This window comes from Pseudorca crassidens, chromosome 15 (assembly GCF_039906515.1).
Source record: "Pseudorca crassidens isolate mPseCra1 chromosome 15, mPseCra1.hap1, whole genome shotgun sequence".
Lineage (NCBI taxonomy): Eukaryota > Metazoa > Chordata > Mammalia > Artiodactyla > Delphinidae > Pseudorca > Pseudorca crassidens.
In genome coordinates this window covers 70,693,287-70,712,727 of record NC_090310.1, presented here as the reverse complement: position 1 = coordinate 70,712,727, position 19,441 = coordinate 70,693,287, and the positions used below count along the sequence as shown (strand labels likewise).

General features: G+C 41.8%; 1 protein-coding gene across 13 annotated transcripts in view; it reads left to right on the top strand.

The window, feature by feature from the left end:
• ZHX3 (zinc fingers and homeoboxes 3) overlaps positions 1-19,441 on the top strand; it is a 145,999-nt gene that overhangs the window by 73,878 nt on the left and 52,680 nt on the right. For 8 of the 13 annotated variants that reach the window (XR_010935304.1, XR_010935308.1, XR_010935309.1 and 5 more), the window contains one exon: positions 6,704-6,806. The gene's annotated coding sequence lies outside the window, so the exon portion shown is untranslated. Of the gene's footprint in view, positions 1-6,703; positions 6,820-19,441 lie in introns of all 13 variants that reach the window. The other 5 variants (XR_010935311.1, XR_010935314.1, XR_010935313.1 and 2 more) reach the window with 2 other exon arrangements.

Below are 19,441 nucleotides of genomic sequence, written 5' to 3'. Positions count from 1 at the left end.
CCCGGCTAGCCGTGGTGCACTAACCCCCTTCAGGCTGTGTTCACGCCGCCAACCCCAGTCCTCTCCCTGCGCTGCTCCGACCGAGCCTCAGCTCCCAGCCCCGCCTGCCCCGGCGGGTGAGCAGACAAGCCTCTCGGGCTGGTGAGTGCTGGTGAGTGCCAGTCGGCACCGATCCTCTGGGTGGGAATCTCTCCGCTTTTCCTTCTGCACGCCTGTGGCTGCGCTCTCCTCCGCGGCTCCGAAGATTCCCCCACCGCCACCCGCAGTCTCCGCCCGCGAAGGGGCTTCCTAGTGTGTGGAAGCCTTTCCTCCTTCACAGCTCCCTCCCACTGGTGAAGGTCCCGTCCCTATCCTTTTGTCTCTGTTTATTCTATTTTCTTTTGCCCTACCCAGGTACGTGGGGGAGTTTCTTGCCTTTTGGGAGGTCTGAGGTATTCTGCCAGCGTTCAGTAGGTGTTCTGTAGGAGTAGTTCCACCTGTAGATGTATTTCTGGTGTATCTGTGGGGAGGAAGGTGATCTCCGCGTCTTACTCTTCCGCCATCTTCCCCTTGTCCTCTAATTCTATTGATTTAAGTCTTCTCCCTTTTTTTCTTGTTGAGTCTGGCTAATGGTTTATCACTTTTATCTTCTCAAAGAACCAGCTTTTAGTTTTGATGTTTGCTATTGTTTCCTTCATTTATTTTTCATTTTTTTCTGACCTGATATTTATGATTTCTTTCCTTCTGCTAACTTTGGGGGTTTTTTTGTTCTTCTTTCGCTAATTGCTTCAGGTGTAAGGTTAGGTTGTTGATTTGAGATGTTTCTTGTTTCTTGAGGTAGGATTGTATTGCTATAAACTTCCCTCTTTGAACTGCTTTTGCTGCATCCATAGGTTTTGGGCCGTCGTGTTCTCATTGTCATTTGTTTCTAGATATTTTTTGATTTCCTCTTTGATTTCTTCAGTGATCTCTTGGTATTTAGTACTGTATTGTTTAGCTTCCATGTGTTTGTATTTTTGACAGATTTTTTCCTGTAATTGATATCTCGTCTCATAGCATTGTGGTTAGAAAAGATACTTGATACGATTTCAGTTTTCTTAAATTTACCAAGGCTTGATTTGTGACCCAAGATATGATCTGTCCTGGAGAATGTTCCATGAGCACTTGAGAAGAAAGTGTATTCTGTTGTTTTTGGATGGAATGTCTTATAAATATCAATTAAGTCCATCTGGTTTAATGTATCATTTAAAGCTTGTGTTTCCTTATTTATTTTCATTTTGGATGATCTGTCCATTGGTGAAAGTGGGGTGTTAAAGTCCCCAACTATGATTGTGTTACTGTCGATTTCCCCTTTTATGGCTGTTAACATTTGCCTTAGGTATTGATGTGCTCCTATGTTGGGTGCATAAATATTTACAATTGTTACATCTTCTTCTTGGATTGATCCCTTGATCATTATGTAGTGTCCTTTTTTATCTCTTGTAATAGTCTTTATTTTAAAGTCTGTTTTGTCTGATAGGAGAATTGCTACTCCATCTTTCTTTTGATTTCCATTTGCATGGAATATCTTTTTCCATCCCCTCAATTTCAGTCTGTATGTGTCCCTAGGTCTGAAGTGGGTCTCTTGTAGACAGCATATATACGGGCCTTGTTTTTGTATCCATTCAGCCAGTCTGTGTCTTTTGGTTGGAGCATTTAATGCATTTACATTTAAGGTAATTGTTGATATGTATGTTCCTATTCCCATTTTCTTAATTGTTTTGGGTTTGTTATTGTAGGTCTTTTCCTTCTCTTGTGTTTCCTGCCTAGAGAAGTTCCTTTAGCATTTGTTGTAAAGCTGGTTTGGTGGTGCTGACTTCTTTTACCTTGTGCTTATCTGTTCAGGTTTTAATTTTTCCATCGAATCTGAATGAGATCCTTGCTGGGTAGAGTAATCTTGGTTGTAGGTTTTTCCCTTTCATCACTTTAAATACGTCCTGCCACTCCCTTTTGGCTTGCAGAGTTTCTGCTGAAAGGTCAGCTGTTAACCTTATGGGGATTCCCTTGTATGTTATTTTCCCCTTGCTGCTTTTAATACTTTTTCTTTGTATTTAATTTTTTTTTTTTTTTTTGCGGTATGCGGGCCTCTCACTGTTGTGGCCTCTCCCATTGCGGAGCACAGGCTCCGGACGCGCAGGCTCAGTGGCCATGGCTCACAGGCCCAGCCGCTCTGCGGCTTGTGGGATCCTCCTGGACCTGGGCACGAACCTGTGTCCCCTGCATCGGCAGGCGGACTCTCAACCACTGCGCCACCAGGGAAGCCCTGTGTTTAATTTTTGATAGTTTGATTAATATGTGTCTTGGCGTGTTTCTCCATGGATTTATCGTGTATGGGACTCTCTGTGCTTCCTGGACTTGATTGACTATTTCCTCTCCTATATTAGGGAAGTTTTCAACTGTAATCTCTTCAAATATTTTCTCAGTCCCTTTCTTTTTCTCTTCTTACTTCTGGGACCCCTGTAATTCGAATGTTGGTGCATTTAATGTTGTCCCAGAGGTCTCTGGGACTGTCCTCAATTCTTTTCATTCTTTTCTCTTTATTCTCCTCTGTGGTAGTTTTTTCCACTATTTTATCTTCCAGGTCACTTATCCATTCTTCTGCCTCAGTTATTCTGCTATTGATTCCTTCTAGAGAATTTTAAATTTCATTTATTGTGTTGTTCATCATTGTTTGTTTGCTCTTTACTTCTTCTAGGTCCTTGTAAATGTTTCTTGTATTTTCTCTATTCTATTTCCAAGATTTTGGATCATCTTTACTATCATTATCCTGAATTCTTTTTCAGGTAGACTGCGTATTTCCTCTTCCTTTGTTTGGTCTGGTGGGTTTTTACCTTCTTCATCTGCTGTGTGTTTCTCTGTCTTCTCATTTTGCTCAACTCACTGTGTTTGGGGTTTCCTTTTCGCAGGCTGCAGGTGCATAGTTCCCTTTGTTTTTGGTGTTTGCCCCCAGTGGGTGAGGTTGGTTCAGTGGCTTGTGTAGATTTCCTGGTGGAGGGGACTGGTTGCTGTGTTGTGGTGGATGAGGCTGTATCTCGTCTTTCTGATGGGCAGGACCGCGTCCGGTGGTGTGTTTTGGTTGTCTGTGGCCTTATTATGATTTTAGGCAGCCTCTTTGCTGCTGATGGGTGGGGTTGTGTTCCTGTCTTGCTAGTTGTTTGGCGTAGGGTTTCTAGCACTGTAGCTTGCTGGTCGTTGAGTGGAGCTGGGTCTTAGCATTGAGATGGAGCTCTCTGGGAGAGCTTTTGCTGTTTGATATTACGTGGAGCCGGGAGGTCTCTGGTGGACCAATGTCCCGAACTCGGCTCTCCCACCTCAGAGGCACAGGCCTGACACCCTGCCGGAACACCAAGACCCTGTCAGCCACATGGCTCCACACTCTGGAAGCCCACACTCCAGAGGCCCTCCTTTCGATGTGCTTCCTCTCCCTGCTGCACAGGTCCTAACCAAATGACATTATTAAGAAAGTGGAAAGACAATCTACAGAATGGGAGAAAATATGCAAATCTGAGAAGGGCCTAGTATCCATAATACATTAAAAAAAAAAAAAAGACCTCTAACAACTCAACAACAAAAAGAAAAACAACACAATTAAAATATGGGCAAAGACTTCATTGGACATTTATCCAAAGAAGATATACAAATGGCCAACAAGTATATGAAAAGATGTGCAACGTCATTGGTCATTAAGGAAATGCAAATCAGCCACAATGAGATACTACTTCACACCCCCAAGGATGGCTATAATTTAAAAACATCCCAAACGCAGAATATGACGTGTTGGTGAGGATGTCAGACCTTTGTGCTTTGCTGGCGAGAATGTAAAATTGCATAGCCACCGTGGAGAACAGTTTGGCAGTTCCTCAGAAAGTTAAATATAGACTTAACCACATGACCCAGCAGTTCTACCTCTGGGTACATACCCCAAACAATTGAAGACAGGTATTCAAACAAGTACTTGTACACAGATGTTCCTAGCAGCACTATTCACAGCAGCCAAAAGGTAGGAACAACCCAGATGTCCATCAGTGGATGAATGGGTGAACAAAATGTGATTTATCCATACAATGGAATATTTTTTAGCCATAAAAAGGAGTAAAGTACTGATGCAGTGATAATGTGGAAACACCTCAAAACATCATGCTAAGTGAAAGAAGGCAGACGCAAAAGGTCACATATTGTGTGATTACATTTATGTGAAATGTCCGGAATAGATAAATTCATTGAGACAAAGAGCGTATTAGTGGTTGCCAGGGGCTGGAGCAGGGGGAATGGTAGTGACTGATTCATGAGTACAAGGTTTCATTTGGGGATGACTAAAATGTTTTGGAACTAGATACAGGTGAGGGTTGTACAGCATTGTGAATATACTAAATGCCATTGAATTGTACACATTAAAATGGTTAATTTTATGTTATGTGAATTTTCCCTCAAATTAAAAAAATTGCATCATATGGTTTTTGTGATCTCATAAATAACTGTGGCTTTGCTGTCATGGTTACCTTGTGACTGTTGGAATCCATGTACTTTGTAGCATTAATACATTGGGAAAGTTCTTTCCAGCTGTGGGCAAGAAAACACGAAGACAGATGATCCCAAGTGGGTTTCGTCATAGAATAACAGTTAAGGAATATAGCCTTTTCTTTTTGACTTGTGGAAGCTGTTGAAACTTCTACCTTGAGTGCGCCCTTGGTTGTTTTAAAGTGTGATCTGGACTGATAGGACTTGGTCTCTTCATTTAATTTGAAAGAGCGTGTTTAAAGTAACTTTATAGTATTTGGCGATGGAGCAGCTTTTGGTTTTATGAAAATTAGGAGTAATTTCTCAAGAATGTGAGCTATACATATGGAATTGCAGTAAGATTTTTCTGGTGGTTTGCTGTGTTGCACTGCTAGAGACTTCTGTGACACTTTCGAAAGCCATTACAAGTGCTTTTTATTATAAGTGGAATTGGTGTCAGGAATAAGAAATTTTTTGTGTGTGCAAAAACTAAAATCCTTAGTTTCTTATTTTAATCTTATACCTGTTTTGTTTTTTGAAGGAGGGACTTTAAGTTAGATTCTAGCAAAGAGGTCTGAGCTTGAGAAGAGCGTCTTAACTCAGAAAGGTAGCAGTGCTTTGCCAGTGATCGTGAAGCTTTTCTTTATGTATGGAGTTGATGCTTCTGCCTCAGGGTCATGCTCCTGCCCCTGTGTTGTATGTAGACTTGTTTCTCAAGCAGATGTTATTTATGCTAGTTGTCTTGCACGCTTCCACCTGGCTCCTCTCATGACCCACAACGTGCCATCCAGGCTAAGGGTTTGCAGACTTGAAGCAAACAAAGCGAAGTGGTTTGTAGTGGATTGAACCCACAGCTAGTTAAAGCTCTTAGAGCAGTGCCTGACACAGAGTAAAAGCTTGACATGTGTATGCTAAAGACATAAGAATGATGGGGAAAGATCACTCGGTGCTGCGCTGGGTCTTTCTTGGGGTGCGCGGCTTCTCTAATTGTGATGCATGGGCTTAGTTGCCCCGCGGCATGTGGGATCTTAGTTCCCTGACCAGGGATTGAACCCACATCCCTTACACTGGAGGACCACCAGGGAAGTCCCCAGGGTGCTTTTTCGAGGGGCAAACTTGTTAACATTCAGATATTCGTAGTCCCTACTCTCTCGTGTACCCATGCACCGTTTGAAGTTCTGAGACCCTCTGGTATACTCACTTGAGGGCCATTTTACTGGGCATCTCAACCAAAGAGAATGCTTTGGGAAAGAAATAAAGAACTCAAAAGCAGTGGTTTTTCAACTGCTTCCCAAGTAATTTTAGGATCATGTGAAGCATTTCTGGTTGTTTGTTGAAAACATAGTTACTGTCTCATTCATTAAGCAAGAGCTACCATGTGTCTGTCATTGGGTAGAATGGGATGACATAGGGATAAGGGTCAGAGACAAAAGATGAAGATAACATAACTCCTTAGCCCAGAACTCAGTCTAGACCATTTTTTGTACCTCTAGAATCCATGTCAGGAAAACCCCAGGGCTTTGAATGGAAGAGCATCAGAAAATAGCACATCCTTAATGGTACTCACCCTTGAAGTTGTAAGGCTACGCATCAATTAATTTTTAAAAATATTATTCATTTATTTATTTATTTAGTTGCGTCGGGTGTTAGTTGCGGCAGGCAGGCTCCTTAGTTGTGGCTCGTGGGCTCCTTAGTTGTAGCATGTGAACTCTTAGTTGCAGCATGCATGTGGGATCTAGTTCCCTGACCATGGATTGAACCTGGGCCTCCTGCATTGGGAGCGAGGAGTCTTAACCACTGTGCCACCAGGGAAGTCCCACACATCAGTTAATTTGATCATTTCTGCTAAGCCATCTCAAACTTAGCCAGGAGAGAAAGATGGAAACTCATTGGTGGAAAGAGATTTTAATGAGTCATCTTGTTCTGATCTATCATCAGAGACAATGAAGTGTGCCTTTTTTCCGTTGATATTTTTCAGTTACTACTAGCATTTTTAATCATTTAAAATTACTAGTTTGTATTTTAGTGACCTCTTCTTACTCTCCCCACCCCCTTGGTTTTTCTGTTTGTGTATAGTTCTGGTGAAAATGAGTTAGGAAAGGAGATTGATGAGATTGGATAGCTCAGCATCCTAGAATACACTTTATCTCTTTTCTCATGAAGTGAGGATATGTCGCTTCTTTTGCAGGACGGGATACAACTGCAGAAGCAACAAGTGAACCTTTAAAGATGCATATGGGGCTGCACAAAGAGAAGAGAGGAACTGGAGAAACCAAGGAAGTAAGGAAAAAGTATGTTTCCTGGGTAAATAGTACACTTCTGAATTTAGGTTTCTTGCATATCAATTACCATTACTTTGTCATGCCTAAGTCTTTATGGCTGTATTTAATCTTTGTTAAACATTCTTTATTTTCTCCTTCCTTGATTTTTATTGCTGAGCTCTTTGATCAAATGATTCTTTTAATCATTTGGATTAATCATTTGGATTAATCTAAAAATATCTGTATTGAATATACAATTTAGGTGACTTCTTAGATCACTTGATAGGAACCTGTTATATCTTAGGTTGACCATTGGGTATTATAAAAGAGTTGTGTGTTGTGTCTCTTGTGATGTGCAGGTTTAGTTCAAGGTCAATTTTTTAGTCTGAGTGCAAAACATACTTCTGCTTTATTAAATGACTGACTTGAAAAACACTGGTTTGAATACCAAATTATCCAAGCCATGTTCTCAGGCTATAGGATGTGTGGTACTGCTCTCTGGAATATGAAAATTAATACTAAAGACAAAGCTGACTGGCCAATAATTAATGTAAATAGGCATAGCCTCCCCTTGATGAACTAGATGTGCCCTAGTAAAGTTATATACTCACATATGTATATACATATACACATATGTATATACATATATGAGTTGGGAACTCAGTTTATTCTGTTACTGAGCCACTCACAGGCTTAGATTTTGAGGGGTTTTGTTGTTAAAGTTTTTTAAATAAAGGAAATTTACTACCTTATTTATCATTATAAAGTTAAGAACCTTAATAAGTAGAACTTTTTGGAAAGAAAGGGGAGGAAGTGGAGTCAGGGTCATTGCTGGTATATAATGGAAGTTCTGTGCACAGCAGCCTGACTTGGATAACTCCATGGCAACATCACTCCCTCCCCACAAGCCTGAGCCACCCAGCCCATGGGAATTTCCTCACAGCTGTCACTTGTGGAACTTCCTGTCTCATGGTGGATTGTGGCAGGCCTACTGTTAGATAGAAGGTATATTCCAGTTTTCTCATTCTTTAACTTTGAGTTGGAAGGTGGAGTAAAAACTATTTAATGGCCTTGTATATCAATCCTCTAAACTAAAAACGGCATAAGACAAGTTTATTACAAGTGCACTTGTGCACACATTTTCTAGTGCTCACCTTCACACCGACTCTGCGTCAGTCACACTGATCTCTTTACGGCTCTTCAGTCAGTCGTGGACTCTTGTCCTCCCAGGTAGCCACGTGGCTCCTGGCTGCCTTCTCCTTCAGGTCTCTGCTGTGGGGGCAAAGTGAATGTGAAGGCCAAAGCCAAATTGGAATCACCAGGAATTTTCTGTGATGTCAGTCTCCCTACCTAGCCCCTGGCAGCACTGAGCCACCTCGCCTAGCTCCAGCTTCCCTCCTTTCGCCCACTCCACTCCTCCTACCTATCAAATGTGATGTTTTGTTTATTCTACACATCATGCTTTTTCTATTTCACCTTTAAGATCTTTTAAAATTAATCTTTCACTTTCAAAGGCACATACCATTTGACTCAGCAATTGCATTTCTAGGAATTGATCTCACATGTAACCTCGCACAGGTATGCAAGTAATCTTGAACCTCCTCAGCCTCTGTTAAATCTTCATGCATGCTTCTGATTTCAGTAGCACTTGGACTGAGACTAATTATCTCTTGCTGCCACTGTTCCGTTGTTGGCATGGGTCATGTCCCCGTCCAATAACTTGGGCGGCTGCCTGCCTCTTTGCCTGAACTGCAGGCACAGGAGCTAAGTGTCCCCTTTTGGGCTTCTTCTTTTGCACTCCTGTTGCCTTACAGCAATCTTTCTCTTCCCATTTGCGAATATTACAAATGGTTTTGCGTTGCATTTTTTTAGACACTTAGATAATTACGTATAGAGTAATGGTATCTCGACTTAGCCGCACATTAGAATCAACTTAGAAGCGTTATAAATTACTAATGTCTCGTCCCACCACCAAAGATGCTGAGGCAGTTTGTCTGGGGTGAGTTGTAAGCATTGGCATTTTAAAAATCTGCCAGGGTGATTTTCACTGCGGTCAAGTTTGAGGACCAGAAATAGTGTTGATTTTTTCTATACTGGTGATGACTTTGGTCACTTTAAGCTCATCGTAACCATTTAAGTGATTTCTTTGGGTTTGCAAGTTACAGTGGTGTTATATATATTAAAAAATTTGCCTCTTCCTTTATTGTATTTGTATTTCTTACTCGTTTTCATGTTGCTTTGTATTGGAAGGCACTTCTGATCCTATATTAATTAACAGTGATGATAAAATGCTGCTTCACTTTGTGCCTGTTATTAATGACTGCATGTCTCATTTCTTCCTTGAAGTATACTGTTGACATTTGGTTTTAAATAGTTACTCTAAAAAGGGTAAGAAAGTATACCTTTATTATTAGTTTTAGAATTTTAAAATTAAGAATATCTGTTGGAGTTTAACAAATGAATTTTTGGTATCTGATGACATGATGCAATTTAAAATTTTAACCTATTCCTAGATTCTGTTTACGGTTTTTTTTTTAATTTTTGAGCATAAATTTTGAGTAAGCTTCATCTAGTTTTCTCTCTTCATTTTCTCTGCCAGTTTTAGAATTGGGTTCGTAGAATGAACTAGATAACCTATATCTTGACCTTTTTTAGATATGTTTTCTATAATATGTTTTGTTTGTTTGTGGAGAGTTTGAAATGATCCACTAATAAACCATCAGGGGCGAGTTGCTTTGGGGGCAGGGGTCTAGTTATTTATTTTTTCAAAGATGTTGGTCTAGTTAAGTATTTTAGAATCTTTGTTTTCTAATAATGCTTAAAGCAATGCTTGTCCTCTGTTCTTTTTTTTAATAGTCTATAAATTTCTTGTGCAGTGATTTTGTTATATTTTCTAATTTCATTATTATTTCAGAGCTCTGTTATTTCAAGCAGAATGTTGTCAGATTTTGTCTTCTGTTCAACCAATCTTGAAGATTCTATAACTTATGTGTGAATTTAGCATCTTTAATTTATGGTTGCTTTTGCATTTGTTATGTTTTCTACGTATAATTCGTTTCTTAATTTTTGTATTGCTTAGTCGTCTCTTTCCTGTTACGCCTTCTGTTTTATGGAGTGGCCTTTTCTTCTTTTTAACTTTAAGACAAAATTTAAACGTGAACAATTCTCTTAGTGCTAAAAATAACATTTGTTCCCTAAATTTATTTACTATCATCAAAGCAAAAGCAGGAACTTTCCTTTCCTTCCATATAAGGAAACTCAGTTTCTCCCTGTTTTGGCATCCCCTCTTCTTACTTCTCATCTACTCCAGATATTTTTACCCTTCACATTTTACATTTGTTCTGTGAGGTGCACTAATTCTTCTAGGTTTCAGCCTGATACTCATAAGTATTTTGTTATTCTTGATTAAGTTAGTTAACAACCACTGAAGCCTCACTCTGAGCTGGACAGACACTGAACTAGGTGCAGGAGATACAAAGAGAAAGGTAGCTCTGTCCTTGCCTTCAAGGTCCCTTTCTGGTTGAGGAGGTGGCATGCATGCAAACCCACAATGGCGAAAGACGTGATGTGTCAGGTGTCCTGGAGACACAGGGAGGGAGGGAATGATGTTTGGTGAGTCAGCGAAGGCATCCTGAATGCTGAGTGTTACTGTGCCAGTAGGGCTTTGTTGGATAGAGGATAAAGCGGATGGGCAAAAGCCTGAAGGTACCTAAGTGGCTGGAGAGGAGACTGGACAAAGGGTTGTTGGGGCCAGATTGCGAAGCACCTGGAATGCCTGGCCAACAAATTTCGGCTTTCTGCGGCCCCACCAGAAAGGTTTTAAAGCCGGGGAGTACTCTGTTCAAGCCTGTTTTTAGGAAGATAACTCTGGCTGTCATGTGAGGCACGGACTGCAGGGAGGAAGTCAGTTGAGCAGCTGTGGCAGTCATCCAGGTAAGAGATGATGAGAACTCAAACAAGGTGGTAGCAGCGGCGATGGAGAAGATGAGGTGTTTTGAGGAAGAATCTAAAAATACTCGTTCCTGACTCAGGTGAGATTGGGATTAGAGGATGATTTAGAGGGTTTTCTTGTTTGTTCGTTTTAGGGAAGGTAATAACAGACGGTGGAAATATCGACTACCTTATATCACGGGGTGGATGTTGTGGAGGGGGTCGCAGAGACTACTTTGGAGAGAGACAGAGCATTTTAGGACTTCCTGAGTTTAAAAAATTGTCAACAGATCTAGGAAAACATATCTAGGGGTAATTGGAAATATGAGTTAGAAACTCAGTTGAGATGTAGGGGCCGGAAATAAAGGTTGTGAGATATACTTGCTCCAAGGAGGAGGTCAAGGCCATGGAATAGATACAAAGTTCCCCCTGTCAGAGCATGTAGGCAGAAAAAAGGGCTTAGGTTGGCCTCCTGGCCAAGACCAGTCTTTATGTGCAGGAAGTCAAAATGTACTGAGCCCTGTAATACATGTCCTGCACGGGGCGGTGAGAGCTTTTTCAGATGGCTTACTTTATCTTTTTAATAGCCCTGCGTGTGGAAATTATTACTACCCTACTTCGTGGGCCAGGAAACTAAGGCTCCAAGGCATTGTCACTAAGCTAGTAAGTGGGATGCAAACCAGGCCTGAACGCCAAGCTGATGTTAGAGGAAGAGGTAGGGGAGAAGCAGAAAAGAGTGCTGTGGAAGAGATGGTTTCCTACGAGGGGCAGTGGCCACTCACCCAGAGGGTCCAGCAGGAGAAGGAGAAGGAGAAGCTCAGCCCCTGGTTTTCTCAGTTAGAAAATTGATAGTGATTCCACCGTGCTCAGTCCACAGGGTGCGGAGGTCAGCTCACACTGGAGTCAGACCAGCTGAGGAAATGCAGACAGCGCTGTTGACCGCAGCTCTTGGAGACATCTTGGTGGTAGAGGAATGACAAGAGCATCTGGCCTAGGGGGTTGGCATCATTTTGTTTGTTTAGAGATGACAGCTTGAAGTATTCTGATTCACTCATCTCTTTTCCTTTGAGGTCTTATATTTTAGATCGCCTTGTCTCTGGGCTTCTGTTACTTAAAAAAAAAATCAAAAGTAACTGCTGGGTTCCCTTTCACATAACCTGCTTGTTTAACTTGTCAACTTGGAGTCCTTTTCTACGCATTGTTTTCAGATGTGTCCAGGCTGTTGTCTTAGTGACCCACTTTGATTGCTAATTATGTGTGCGATCGATCCTGAGAGCCCCTTCTTGTTTCTTCTCTCAGGTCTTTCCATTCTGGAAGTGGTTTTCGTCTGTCATGTGAATCTTTTGTTCAGTTCAGCTTCCCCCGGCACTTGAATTCATGGACTGTCTCTCTCTTCTAGATGATAATGTGTTCTTGCATTCTCTTGACAATAGGAGAGCATAGTGCCTAAGTGCCTGCGCTCTGGAACTAGGCTTGCCTGGGTTCAGATTCTGGCTCTACCAGCTACTAGCTGAGTGACCTTGAGCAAGTTACTTTTTGTAACTTCTTTGTGCCTCATTTTCCTTATCTGTAAACTGGAGGCAATAATAATACCTCCTAGCAAGGACTGTGATGAGAGTTGAATGAACCAGTGCACGTAACGGGCTTAGAAGGCACAGTGTCCAGTGCGAGTCGTGTTTTCCACCATTGTTAACTGTTCCTGTTGTTGTTATTGTTCTGGGGGAAAATAGTGGGAGAGGTAATAACCTTTTCCTGATTGTATTTGGGCCACGCAAATAAGTGATAAATTTACAGTCTGTTGGAGCCTCACTTGGTAAACTGGAAATAGGCAAATCCTGGGGACCATGTAGCAGTCCTTCCTGTCATTAAGGAATTCAGCAGTGAACACTGAACCTTTGTCCACAGGTGGCATCTGGAGTTGCAGATGTCTACTGTGTGACCTCACCTTCCCCATGGCAGTGTTCAGTTGACTTCCATTAAACACAGACCATAAAATTTTTACCTCTACCTTTCTGAATAGTTCTTCCCAAAAAATGTTATTTAATTTTGCTCATCCCATCAGCAAATAACAGATGCTGGGCAAACCAGCACACAAATTAAGTAACTTTCCTGAAGTCCGTGGTGGGGCTGGGACTTAATGAATAAGCCTATGGTATCTGACTCCAGTGGTATTAAAAGAGGAAAAGAGGTTCACTGATATCTGTATATCTATATCTGCATTTATATATAGAGTTGCTATTTTAGTTCAGGCTGCTGTAACAAAATAGGGGTGGCTTATAAACAAAAGACATTTTTTTCTCACTGTCCTGGTGGCTGGGTGCTAGCATGGTCGGGCTCTGGTGAGGGCCCTCTTCTGGGTTGCAGATGGCCTTTTTCTTCTTGTAGCCTCGCATGGTGGAGAGGGGTGAGAGAGCTCTTTAGGGTCCCTTTGATAAGGGCACTAATCCCATTCATGAGGGTTCCACTGTGATGACCTAATTATCTCCCAAAGCCCCCATGTCCTCATACCATCACATTGGGGGTTAGCATTCCAACATGAATTTGGAGGGAGGGTGACACAAACGTTCAGTCCATGATAGGTGCCAATCTCTAAAGCCATGTTTATGAACATGCCATATTTTCTTTGACAGTGAAGATGTGCTCTTTTTACAAGTAGAAGAAAAATAAATCTCATTGAACAAACAAAAAAGTAATAACAAAATGCTTGCATGACAAACATAATAAGGGGAAATACTATCAGCTAACCTCTTCGAGTTTTTAAGGAAAGCGAGCAGGCTTGTGAATGAGGGAGCCAGTAATCCTTTAAGAAACCTTTGCCAGAAATTTGCATAGTCTCAAATCAACTCCTTCAACTTATTTATTATCTATAAAGGAAAGAAAAGATAGTAACTTTACAGTGCAGAAAGCACCTTAGCCAAGAGATGAAGGTCAGCATCACCAGTAATAAGACAAGCAACATCAATGAAACCCCATGATATGATGCACTAAGAAGAACACAACATCATTTCTGTGGCATTTTTGCCAGAAATGCGTAACCTCAGTGTAATCACGAGAAAACATCAGGCAAACCCACATCAAGGGACATTCAGCAAAATAACTGATTAATACTTTAGAAAAGTGTCAAGGGCATGAATAACAAGGAAGACTGATAAGCTGTTACAGACCACAGGAGACTAAGAAATAACGACGAAATACAATGGGGATCCTGGATAGGATCCTGGGACAGAAAAAGGACATTAGTAGAAAAAAACTGGTGCAATATGAATAAGATCTTTGGTTTAGTTAATAGTACTGTGCCAATATTAATGCCCTGGTTCTGTTCAGTTACTATGGTTATGTAAGATTTGGGGAAGCTGGGTCAGGGACATAAGGAAACTCTCTGTACTATTTTTGTAACTTTTCTGTAAGTCTAAAATTAGCTCAAAATTTAAAATTTTCTGTTTTTTCTCTATCTCATTTTTCTTTTAAGTAAAAAGCCATCATGGGATAGAGAAACTATTTGATTCTGGGTAGAAACTGTCTTAAGAAGAGGAAAGAAAGCTTACAATTATGGTCCCTTCTCCAAGTGGGTAACTGTTAATGATGACCTCTCACAGTGTTGCCTCGAGACTCATTCCAGATATGTTGAATTTCCGAGACCTTTTTAAAGGGTACAGTAGTAAAAAGCTATGCTGATGGGAAATTTTTCTGAAAATTTTATGAGGCCAAGTGGATAGAAAATTAGACAGTGCAAAATACTGCACTTAGGGGAAAAAAAAATCCAAACCAGTCTTAAACAGAGCTATGGGTGGGTATCACTTAGTACCCTGGGGTTCTCTGAAGATACTGCTCAGCATTTGCTGCTGAGCCCAAAATGGCCTGAAAATTGGTGTACATCCATGCAGAGACGACCAGATCCAAGTGATCCTCTGGAGGCATGTGGAGATGAAAGTCCCTCTTTCGTCATTAGAGGCCAAATTAAAGCCCTGTAAACAGAAAAATCTTAAAAGCGAGGGGTTCATGACTTGTTCAAATGAAGAATGCTGCAAAGGGACACCACATTGGGAGTGTGCATGGAGCCTGGGAAGGATGTGGAGGGTTGCACTCCGTCAGAGTGCATCTCACGCTGTCCACAGGAGACGAGATGCCACACTGGCCTGGGGCAAACATTCTGCTTGCTGCAAAGTTGGGCTTGCTGCATACCTAGGTTGAAAACCTTCTTAGAAGTTCTAAATTTGTTCCTCAGGCAACCACCTGATTAGGGATTCTGTTTCCCAGGTGCCCTCATGTTAGGAAAGGACAATTCTGGGTAAATTTCAGAAGCAGTGGGGCTCCTGGAAAGCTATACCCCCTCTAAAATGGGAGGGTGGGGTAAGATCTAACGTGTCTCCATTGAGTTTGGTTGGTATTAAACCAATTCTACCCCCACTCAGTTAAGAATTTAATAATCTCAGTGAACTAAAACAAATCATATTTCTGAACTTATAAAGCTGGGGACTAGATCATTTACTTATTGAGTTAACAAAGATTTTGTGAGCACCCTTTGCAGGCCAGGCACTGTATTAGGCCCTGAGAACACAGAGGAGCAAGACAGCTGAGCTCCTCACAGAGCCCGCAGGCCAGGAGACTGTGCCTCCGAGCCGGAGCCGGCCAGCGCACCAGCCCATTCAAAGGTGCCTCCGCTAAAAGGACCTGGTCCACACGAAGATAAAAGTTTCCCTGTAGATAATCCTGTAACTTTTAAACCTCACCGTATATGTTTTATGTTATTTTAATTTCCTTCCAATAGTGCTAGAAAGAAGAGGTGTTTTCATGGGTGGTTCATATATTTAAATTACATAATTTGGAAGCAGCATTTGCTGCCTTTAATCGTAAAACCTTCCCCGTCCCCTGGCCGCTCCCCTCAGGCTTTGATGCTGAAGACACTTGGGTAAGGCTTAGCGGGTTTGCTCAGTGCCTACGGCCATCAGAAACGTGTTTACCAAGGCAGAGTGAGCTCTGAGAGGCGCAGCGTAGCCAGCTGGCAGCATCCAAAGGGAGCCAGCCCTTCTCTGCTGCTGCCTGGACTTTTCTCCCTTCCTGAATTTAATATCTTGGGTCAGATTCCAAACTGAACCTCAAAGCAATGACCAGTTAGAGTGGTGCTAACTAACTTGATTCCACAACGCTGTTAGTAAGCTTTTCCCTGGCCCTCCTTCCAGAGGCTCTGGGCCTTCTTATCCAGTAGAGATGCCGTGAATTGGTAAAATAGTTATTGTAATGAATTTTTAGTTACTTTACATAAAGAGTGCAGTGGATAAATGATTAGCAGTATTTGTTATTTATCAGATAGAAAAATCAAGAATTTTTTTTTTGGTCAACATTTTGAAGACTCACCTCTTCTAATCCATGGAATATATGAATGGATGATCATTTTTTCAAAGTACTTTTGCAGAACAAAGTCCACATTCATCAGCAGAGCTTTCTGCCATCTGATCCCAATCTCTTTCCAGCCTCAAATCTTTTAACCCGCCCCTACCTATCTTTTATTAAGTTCTCTGTACCATGTATTTTCACATTACCAACCTTTTTCTTCCCCGTCTCTGCCCTCAGGTTCCAGGTCACCCAGTGCCACTACCTTGAGGCCTTCCTTGGTCTTCCTCGGTCATTATCATCAGTCTGTTTTTCCGGTATCCCAAGCCCATAGTATCAGGTTCCCTATGGCACACAGCGCGCACCACTTTGTGATGCTTCTGCTGACATGGCCTTCTCCTCTCCTGGATAGTCGGCTCCTTGAGGTGTCAGGGACTTATGCATTCCATTCATCTCCATATTCTCTAAATATCCGGCATAGTGAGTTTGCTCACATTGATTGAGCGCTTATACAGTTCCAGCCACTGTCTAAGCATTTTGTATATATTATCATGTTGAATTGTCTTAATAACCCCATGAAAGAGAACACTTATCCCTTTTTCACAGAATAGGAAACTGGGGCACAGAAAGGTTAAGGATTTTGCCCAAAGCTACAAAGTGGTAGAGTTGGAATTTGAACCCAAGCAGTCAGTTAGGGGTCAGGGCTTCTAGCCACTACTTGCTACTAGAATAATACACTATAATGCCTGGGCTCTTTATGTAATACTGACATAATCATAGCTAGCTTTTGTCGAGCACCAGCTACAGGGCAGGTACTGAGCTTAAGCATTATATGTTTATCATCTTAATCCTCACAGAAACCCCATGAGGCACATGTAGTTATTATTCCACAGATGAGGAAACGTATTCAGAGGGCTTGGGGTTAAGCAACTTGTACTAGGCGGTTCTGCGGTGTGTGCCTAGGAAATGTTTGCAGGTAAATGAACAAATGGATGCATGAAGATAAGGGAGAGGATTCGGGAAGAGAACTAATGTGTATTGAGTGCCTTCCATTCTTTTCCATAGCATATGTTTTCCCAACATTTTATTATGAAAAATTTCAAACATACTGCAAAATTGAAAAGATTTTACAGTGGGCAGCCATCCACCCACCACCAGGTTTGACCATTAACATTTTACTCTGTGCTTCCTGTTCCTCTGTCCAGCCGTCTGTCCATCCTATTTTTTATGCATTCCCTCTCAGTGCTTCAGCATGCCTATCACTAAGTAGAGGTCGTTATTTGTTTATAGTTTTTTTTTCTTTTGAGGTAAGATTGGTACATTTCATTGTAGTTAAATTTTAACTGTACATTTGCTGAGTTTTGACAAATGCATACACCTGTGTAACCCAAACTCCTAGGAGGGTATCATTATCCAGAAAGTTGCCTCATATCCCTTCCCAGTCAGTGCCCACCCCTACTTCCCAGCAGAGCGTCTACTATTTTTATGTTGTATTTTTATGTGCTTTTTTTTTGTTCCATAAGAATTTAAGGTGACTCATTTAGGTCCATAAAAGCATAAAGCATAAATCATAAACGAGAAGTAGTTGGAAAAAAAGAAACTAAGGTAGGAATGATCCAAGAGAGCACCTATGATATGCTAGGCACTTTTATAAGTAATATATTACTTAATCCTCATAAGAGGTATGCATACTTATTTCCATTTTATAGATGAAGAGGCTGCAAAGTTATGTGGCTAATAAGTAATAGGGATACTCTTTGACTCCAGAGTCCATGCTTTTTCCACTCTAGCCCCAAAAAAGCAAGACAACAGGCAAATCAAAAGTTTATTTAAAAAGTTAACATGGGGCTTCCCTGGTGGCTCAGTGGTTGAGAGTCCGCCTGCCAATGCAGGGGACACGGGTTCGTGCCCCGGTCCGGGAACATCCCACATGCCGCGGAGCGGCTGGGCCCGTAAGCCATGGCTGCTGAGCCTGCGCGTCCGGAGCCTGTGCTCCGCAACGGGAGAGGCCACAACAGTGAGAGGCCCGCGTACCGCAAAAAAAAAAAAAAAAAAAAGTTAGCATGGTCACCAGTACGTGCTCAAGTATTTGTAAAATTGTGTTACCTCATCATGTGCGTAGTTTAGATATGGGAGATGGCAAAGGCGGAGGCACTGAAATAGTCCTGCAGAGTTTGCAAAGTGCTATAAAATCAAGGTTGGCTTTGAGTTATCCTGTATGGCCATAGAGATGGGATTCCATGTCCTCAGTAAGAGAAAAAGGCAACTTTTCCAGAATTGGTCATAACAGTGGGAAGTCTTGAAATGGTCCCATTGCCTGTTGAATCAACAAGGAAGCATCTTATACATGAAGGAGCCTTGGTCAGAGATTTCGACTTTGACTTTAAGAGGGTTTGTTTATTCATTGCATTAAGAAAGGGTAAAGGTAATCTTTGGTAAAAGAATTACAAATCTCTGATAGGGAATCTTAGAAATCATTATATCTGCTACCTTCTGCATTCTATGTTGAATCTACTTCATGATAATAGATTGGATATACAAATAAAGGGTAAGGAAGAATTGAAGATTATTTTGAGTTTTCTTACTTGAAATGTCAGAAAAAGGGTTGGGTCTGTTATACTAGGAAGCTTATCACTGGGCTCCTGGATAAAATTAGAGAGAGACTTTGAAAAAGAAAGGAAGACAGGGGTGTTAAATTGATACCGACTTGGCAATATCAAATAGAAGAATTTCCTCTTCTGTACTGTGGCCTCCAGCGTGGTGGGATGATCCTCGTGTTAGGCTCTGTTGGGCTGTGAGGACCAAGACATGCTCGTGTGGCCTTGGGTGATGGAGTGAAGAATCATGGGACCCAACTCGGTGGTCAGGCCTGTGGAGACCTACAGCAGTGACTCTGGAGACCACTGGACATGAGGCAGGTTTCTAGCAGTCCTGCTCTGCTGTCCCTATCTGTCAGTTCCCTCCCCCTTCCTACCCTCATCTCCTGGATCCCATGTACAAAGCTTGCAGAGAGAGCACTTTCTGAGTCTTTCAGGCCTTCTGCCTTGTACCTTTGGTCCTCTGGGGAGCAGGAAAGGGAGAGGCGGCCAACTCACCAGTAGAAAGAGCCACGTTAATGGTGGCTGCCAATGATAAATATTAGTTCTTCCTCCCCAGGCAGCAGCAGTTATCTTTTTTTTTTTTTGATAACTGTATCTTTTTTTTTTAACATCTTTATTGGAGTATAATTGCTTTACAATGGTGTGTTAGTTTCTGCTTTAAAACAAAGTGAATCAGCTATACATACACATATGTCCCCATATCTCCTCCCTCTTGCATCTCGCTCCCACCCTCCCTATCCCACCCCTCTAGGGGTTCACAAAGCACCGAGCTGATCTCCCTGTGCTATGCGGCTGCTTCCCACT